The sequence below is a fragment of the Chenopodium quinoa genome, unplaced genomic scaffold, assembly GCF_001683475.1.
Source record: "Chenopodium quinoa cultivar QQ74 unplaced genomic scaffold, ASM168347v1, whole genome shotgun sequence".
NCBI classification, from domain to species: Eukaryota; Viridiplantae; Streptophyta; class Magnoliopsida; order Caryophyllales; family Amaranthaceae; genus Chenopodium; species Chenopodium quinoa.
This window is the reverse complement of record NW_018742410.1, coordinates 658570-667028: the sequence shown is the minus strand read 5'-3', so window position 1 is coordinate 667028 and position 8459 is coordinate 658570.

Sequence of the window (8459 nt, the reverse complement as noted above, 5' to 3'; positions counted from 1 at the left end):
CTCAAGAAAAATATTGAACGTGCAGGCGGCCTATGGGCGGATGAATTACCACATGTTCTCTGGGCCATTAGGACGACTGAAAAAGGGGCGACTGGAGAAACTCCATTCCTCCTAACTTATGGTGCGGAAGCTGTTCTTCCAATAGAACACTACGAGCCGACTCTTCGAGTAATGCTATATGACGAAGAGGCAAACTGGGAAGCCATGCGCCTGACATTAGACTCACTTCCTGAAAGGAGGGGCAATGCTGTCTTGCGCCATGAAATTTACCGCCTGAGAATGACTAGATCATACAACAAAAAAGTACACAGGCGTCCACTCAAAGTGGGGGACTTTGTACTTAGAAAAATGGAAGCAGTTGGTAGGGCTAATGAGTCTAGCAAACTAACTCCCAACTGGGAAGGACCCTACCGAATCTGTGAAGAGGTCAGGGACGGTACCTACCGTCTGGGAACACCAGACGGACAACCGTTGCCTCGAACTTGGAATGTAGATAATCTTAAGAAATATTTCTTTTGAATGATGTAAATAGTCAAGGGCTACTTAATAAAAGTTTGCATACTTAATATTCAATTTTTTACTAAGAGGGGCACGCCTACTAACAAACAGTCGACTACTCTCCATGTTTAATTTTTATTCTCTTCAGAGGGGCATGCCGTCTGTACCTTTACAGTCGGCTACTCTCCATTGAGTATTTTACTCTTCAGAGGGGCATGCCGTCTGTACCTTTACAGTCGGCTACTCTCCATTGAGTATTTTACTCTATCTTCAGAGGGGCATGCCGCCTGTACCTTTACAGTCGGCTACTCTCCATTGAGTATTTTACTCTATCTTCAGAGGGGCATGCCGTCTGTACCTTTACAGTCGGCTACTCTCCATTGAGTATTTTACTCTATCTTCAGAGGGGCATGCCGTCTGGACATATAGTCGGCTACTCTCCATAAAAGAGGGTCGACTGGTTCCAAACACCCAGCCACCCCCTTTATACTTAACTAAAAATGATCAGGGCCTGGCCGATCCTGTGCCTAACAGGCGGCTACCCTCCTTTTACTTAGCACCTACGTTCACCAAGAACTAACCAAGGCCACAGGCCGAATGATCAGACCAGGCGCCAAGCCAACTGATCCGATCTTCAAAACTAATACGACCTGTCCCAACATCATAGCAGGCGTCCGGCGGCATCCCTCCGGATGAAATTCGTCGCAGAGAGCAGCTCCCTTTTGGGTGGAACATTGCTCTATAAACTAATTACACGGCACCTATACGACTGCCCCCAAGGGCAACCACGTAGCCGTTTTTGAGACAAGGATAACTCTATCACTAACCAAACCAGTGGTAGCAGTTGACATCTGAGTCAGATGACCGCCTGTATTACTTGGGATAAATGCAGGGGGTACCTCTTGTGTTAATAGCCAACAAACATTGGCGAATCAAAAGGTTCAGCCGGCCACCGCCGCCTGGTACCTTTACTACTCAAGCAGGAGTGACGGCGACTGGGTAACTCCAAAGTTAACTCATAGTCACTCTCTCAAACTTAGTATGGAGCCTAAAAGGTATAAGTCGTCCGCCTGTTTTTAGCAAACAGGGGCTCTCAACCACTACTCTTGCTAGGTTAACAACCTATGAGTTAAAAGCCAACAAACATTGGCGAATAAAGGGGAACAACCGGTACCAACCGCTTGATACCTCTACTACTCAGTTACTTGGCGACTAGGTAACAATCATGTTTACTTGGTCAAACCACTTTCCTACTTGGTTATTTTTACAAATGACAGGACCGCCTGCCTAAAGGGGATCCAGTCTTTAAAATGGTTCGAATACCGATTGGATAAATGGCCGACTGATCGTCTAGCCTGGAAACAGACAACCAGTCGTCCAGGGGCATAGGCGGCGTGACTAACTATCCGTACATGTCTGCAACTATCGGCCATGTAAAACAGTCGGTATAGTGTACAATTGGATATCAGAATATTCAATACTTGAACAAATTTGAAGCAAAACAAAAACATTCATTAAAAAGAAGCCAGACATTAAAGACCGGCAAAATATTCAGAGCCCCGGCCCCCTGGCCGGGTAAATACAAAACAAACGGCACGCAGGCCGTGGAAAGAAGACATAAAGCTTAAGAAGGGGGCAGATCTTCAATATCAGCAGCTACCGCCTGGTCAGCACTCTTCTTGCTGAACTCGGCTTCAGCTGCATCCTTCTTTGATGCATTACCCCCAAGCGGCACAAGCGCCACTACCGGCTGCTCCTCCTCCAACGCCTCCTCCAACGCCTCTTCCTCAGCAGCCGCCAGGATCTCTTGATTATATCTATCAGAACACTGGCGATACGTTTTTTCCCATGAGGCAAAGTCGGCATTGGGGAAGAGGCGACCCCAAGTCATGCGCTCGATTTGAGCAGAGTCTTCCATCATCTCCCGGACCAGCTATTTCTTTTCTTGCTCGGCCTTTTCCGAGAGCTCCTGAGTAAGACTCTTCTCCTGGGTCACCAGGCGTACCTTTACGCTCGCCAAGGATTTCTCCAAGGTTTCGTATGAGGACATCTTTTGGCAAAGAGGTTTCAGCTCGGCCTTAAGGTTGTTGATGGTCGCCTCCAGCTCGCTATTCCTCTTCTGGGCCGCCTCTAACTGAGCCCGGATAGCGGCGGTAGCCTGCGCCTGATAATAAAGAATATCAATGGTCAGAACTTCATTTTGGGCAATTTGAAACACTGCCTTATCACAGTCAGAGGCGGCCATAGCTTTTGCAGCCTTTACCTCTTTGTTCTTCCGGTCAAGCGGCTTGCGAAGGCCGTTCACTCGGAGCAGGGCCTAAGTAAAAAGGGGAACAGGCGTCAGTTTCCAAACAAAAAAGAAAACAGGCGTCCTGGAATTCAAATACTTAAAAATATGCTAAGTATACCTCAGCAAGGACCCCTGCAATCCCGTCTAGGTCAAGGGTGCCGACACCCCTGACCGCCTCCCTTTCAGCTGGAGGTACGACCTTGATCATAGACTTGGCCACCTCGACCAAGTCAGGCTCCTGAGGGTCGGCTGCATCAAGCATAAACAAACGGATTAGACCTAGTAAAGAAGGGAGCAAGTCTAAAATTTACAAGGACAATTTCATACTTCTAGGTGGCCAAGCTGGAGTTTTAGAAGAAGTGGCCGGCTGTTTCTCAGCCGCCGCATGTTTCCTGGCAGAACCAGGAGAGCTCGCAACAGTCGTCCTCCGGGCCTTGGGGTCCGGCTGTTGGGAAGAAGAAGCTCTTGGAGCGCCCGTCTAAAAAAGAAGAAAAGAGTCAGTATATGCATAAACACAACTCCAAAAAGAGGGTGAAAGGTTCGAAGCCCACCAAGGGTGCCCCCTTGTTGGGGGAGTCGGTTGAAGACTGCTGCATGATGGAGGCCCGCAACATGGCCGCCGCAGTCTTGGAGGCGGTAATTTTGCTCATGGCGTCCGCTGCAAAAACAAATAGCAAAGTTAATAAGTCATAACAAGAAATGCACGGAAAATCAGTATTCGACAGGCCGGCTACCTCTTGAGCACCGACTGCTGAGGCCACAGGCGGCCAAAAAGTACTCGTCGTAGAGCCATTTGAAGCTCGGGACGCAGTGCAGGGGTACTTGCTCTCGTACCCCTGAAGTAGAGTTCACCTTCGACTCCACTTTGAAGAGTCCTTTATCTAGGATCTCTTTCTTAGCCTTGGGGGGAACAGGCGGCATGCTGCGGCCGCCTGCAAGAAGGGGCGGATTCCTATTCCACCTGTTGAAGCGCTTGTTCAGCTCTGTGTCTTAACTCTCAATGATGAGGAAGGTGCTCCGCCAGTCCTTCCATTTGTTTGCTTTACCTCTCGTCATGAGGTAGCCCTTGTGGCTCATCAATTGATACCAGCCGGTACCGCCTGCCTTAGGGGTCCGGCTGAGGTAGTTCATGTGGGCGAAATCCTCAAAGCTCGGCTCCACCCCGTGCAGTTCGCACCCGGCCACATAGCCGAGTACGTTGACCCAGGAGTTCGGGGCTAACTGCCATAACCCCAACTCATACCCATCCAAGATCCGCTGAACAGCCGGATGTAGTGGGAAGCGCAGCCCAGCCTTGATGGCCGCCTCGTAGCAGCCAAAGCAGGCGCCATAATAACTGGTACCAGCCGGCCAGACGACTGTGTCTTCTGGATCCGGCACGAACACTAAAAAGTCGGGGCCCATTGTGTGGTTTGCAATAAAGCTCTCCACTTTCTCTTGCATGGCTGTGATCCGGCCCCGAGGTACCGTGCAGTAGTAGGGGGTATTTTGCTCTCGGTGAGAGGCGGATGGCGCCGCCCAATCGTCCCCCTTCTCAACTGCGTGAGAAAGCCTCGCCTCTTGTAGGCGACTGTTTTTCTCTTCTGTGTCCAGAGAAGCATGGCCAGAAGAGCTAGACTCGGAATCGTCCTCTGACGAGTCCGAAGAGGACAACTCCTCCCCTCTCCCGGAGGGGCCCGCCTCCTCTCCTTTAAAAGGAGCAGGAGAGAATGAAGAATTGTCAACTGTAAAATGGGAAGGGGTCACTTTGACTCCTCCCTCAGAACTGCTGGCTTTCAAGCCGCTTTGTTTCACTTCCACATCTGGCGCCTGGTCAGATGTTTCACTAATCGACACCCTGTGGGAGGAGCCGTCTGAGTTTGAGATCCTGGCAGTCTTTTTTATTCTGGCCATCATACTCTGCATAGACACAGATACAGTCGGACTTTGTATAAAGGGCAAAGATGGGTCCAGAAAAGGGCAGGCGGCACTCCTAGTCCTAGATTCAACCGTCCCCGGTGACCGGCTGATCACTAACCTAGGTCGTGTCGTGTGCTTCCGTGGTGCCATTTCAAAAAAGAATAAAGTAAAGAGAAAATTAAGAGTAAGAGAACCGACGGTTACCTGAACGAGTGACGATTGATGAAGTTCTGAAAATCCTTTGCAGTCGGCTTGTCAGAGCAGGCGGTAGGCAGAGAGGGTCCAAAGTGTCAGAGCAAGTTCAGGGGTCCAAATGTTCTCTCACAAAGTTTTCAAGTGTGAAAATGACCGAAGTCAACACTCCTTTATATAGGCGAAGTGAGAAGGCTAAGGGTCACTTCCAGAATTCAAAATTTTGGCGGGAGAATCTCTCGGCCTCTCGCCGAGTGACACCTGTAGCAGGCCGTCGCCTGTTACAGGGCGATACCTGTCACAGGTAACACGTGACCAGTCACGTGCCACCTGTGAGGGGCAAATGATTAAAGGATTTTTCCCCACCAATCACCATCTGACAAGTGGACCAATCAGGTTCCGCCATGTGTCCGTCACATGGGCCAATAGGAGCCTGCCACGTGTCAAGCAATGATCCGTCCACCATGGACCAATTACGACACGACACGTGTCCTTCCCATGACACCTGGGATAACCGGTCACCTAGGCCCAACTCCCGAGGGAAGTCCAATCAACCCAAGGTTAACCTAAACCTAGATTGACACGTTTCCCGAGGTTATAAATACCTCCCTTAATCCTCATTAAGGGAGAGAACATGCTAAAAAAGCAGATTACACACATTAAACACTCTCACCTAGAGAGACCCAATCATTTTAATTTCCGCATTAATTACTCCTTAATCAAGTACTAACTTGACCGTCGGAGGCGGATCTCCAACCGTCCGGAGCATCCGTTTGTTTTGCAGGTACAGGCGTCCGGTTCCAGTCTCGGAATTGTAACTCTCCCGCAGGACATCAGAAAACCCCGAAACATGTATAATCAATATCAAATTATACAATAATCCAAATAGAAACCAATGTATTTCAACCAAACACCAAATTACCAAAGTATTACAGAAAATACAACGGAAAACACTAGTGTGAAAGATAATATACTTGCCTCTACTCCAAGCCTTAATAAACGCACATGAACATGAGAAATTCAATGACCACTTGAGTCTCAATCCTTGATACACTGTCTTAGGCGTGTAGACACTTTCCTAAAGAGTTTAATTTCCCCCACAATGGTGCTTGGGTTTGATCCGAAAATACTCTTTGAGATACAAAAGACAGCCAATTGTTCTTTTCACTAAAAATTGAATTGATGATGAATAATTCACAAAGAAGGCTAAAATCAGGAAGATTTCTCACAAAAGTTTGCAAGATTTTTTAGAGAAATTATGGAGAATTTCTTAGGGAGAGAATGAGAGAAAAATCTGTATTTTTTCCTTAACGAAAAAACCAAACCTTTAAAAAAAAGCTTAACCGTCAAAAAATTCGCGAAAAACAGATGGCGCGGGCGCTCCTCAAGGTGGAGCGGGCGCTCCTCTTCTGGAATCCCAACTTTCTGATTTTCCAGAAAGCTGACGCGATTTAGTCGCGATTTAGGCGCGGGCCGCGCCTAATAGTGGCGCGCTGGAGGAGCGGGCGCTCCTCCAAAGAATTGCCAGATTTCCAGAAACTCTTCACGGTTTAGGAGCGGTTTCATCGCGGGTCGCGCCTAGCTAGCGCGAGCATGATCAATCAGTAGAGCACGCTCCACTACGACACTCTAAATATTCCAACAATGATTTGATTAGAGTTGTAATTATTCACGATTAAGCTTAGTGCAAGAAGATGGAAGATGGAAGAGGGAGGGAGATGAATGTTAATTTAAGCCATTTTAGGGTTCGTTGGTTTAGTGCTTTGCTTATGAATAACGTCTCAACTAACAGTCCACTTACGCGGGACCAACCATTCAATTCAAACGGTTTGTTATTTCTTCTCTTTTGGAAGGTTAAAAGAATAGTATTTTACGGAGTTTTAACGTGTATTCTCTTTAAATTAATTTCTTTACTCTGTATCATATACTCCATATAAAGTAGTAATTTAACGAGTATGAAGTACAATTTAACTTAATTTCATTATCATTAGTTTTGACATTCTTCATGGTCTTTTTTTATTTAGTTGTTTCACGAATCTTTCCATGAAATCTAATAAACCATTAACCTTTTGAAAGCATTTGTCCCATTTCAAGTAGGATTCAATTTTACTCATTTTAGGTACTCATATTGTGAATATATAAGACCAACTATCATTTTATTACTTTACATCATTATAACAAACGTGAAACAACTAACGCTTCATACTTATCAAACAAAGTTTGGTGGAATTGGTAGGAACTCAAAAGCTATGAGTTCAGTCCCACCACCAACTATATTTGCTTGGGAGTAAGGGCTTTCCTTACCTCCTCTACTCTCAAGCGTTAACTTATGAAGTTGGGCTAAGCGTTAACTTATGAAGTTGGGCTAACTTAACATGTGAGAGCCCTAAGGGGTAACTTTTTCAACTTTCAATATGGTTTTTCATTTTACCTTAAAAAAACAACTTATTTTGACTTATTTTTACAATAGTCAAAGCCTTTTGAAAAGTGACTACCACAAGCCTAATGACGTGGCATAATTTGATTGGATGTTTATAAGCCATGTCATCTTTGACTTTTCAAAGCCTTTTTTTAATTAAAATTCATTTTTTTCATTTACGAAATTCTTTTTTTATTTTCGAAAATTATATTTTTATAGTTTTAGAAATTCTGTTTTTTAATTTCTTAATTAATATCAGAAAATCAAAATTAAATTAAAAATCAAATTAAAAACAAAAATTATTTTTCATTGTTCTTCATTTTCTTCATCCAAAATCAAAACTTTTATGCAAATTTGTCACTATTATTCACTAATTCGTTCAATGTTTCATTGCGATGTTCGATCTTTGATTTCGTTCATGTATTTGTTTTGTAGCATTTAGAATTTTTCTGTTTTTGATTTTTAGGTTTTTGTTCTCAATAAATCTCAACCAAAATCGCATTATTACTTATTTGTTAAGGATGAATTGCCCGCATAGGTGTTTGGCTATATTGCGGTGGTCGGTGCCATGGTGGTTTAGGCTGAATGATTGGTGTTCTTCCGAATGTGTGATTGGAGAAGACAACCATTCGTTTTTTGTTTTCGTCCCTGTTTGATCCGTAAAAATGTAAATAATTTATTGCGAACTTGTTTGTGGCTTAGGTAATGACCTAAACTTCTTTAGGTCATTACCTTTAAAAAACAGTGTTTTATATGTTCTAGTAACGACCTTATTATATTATGGACATGACAAAATGTTAGATTATGATATACTCTGGGTTAATCAATTTACGCATTTTTTCCTAGTAGGGTTTTTGTATATGGGAAATTTAGATTAAGACCTTTAGTTACACTATTTTTCCTAACAGGGTTTATTCATTGGACCTAAAGTTTAGGCTAAAAGATTTATTTGAAATCTTTTTATTTTGTAAAAGATTATTATGCTATTTTTCAGTTATTGTCAAATTTAGTTTTTCTCTCTCTCACAACATACACGTTTTCCTCCACAAGATCTTGTGCAGTTAATTTTTTTTTTAGTACTTCACTCTTTGTTTTCCATAATAGAACCATAAAAATTCAAATATTCCCCACCAATAATTCGCACCTTCGTAATTATAATAT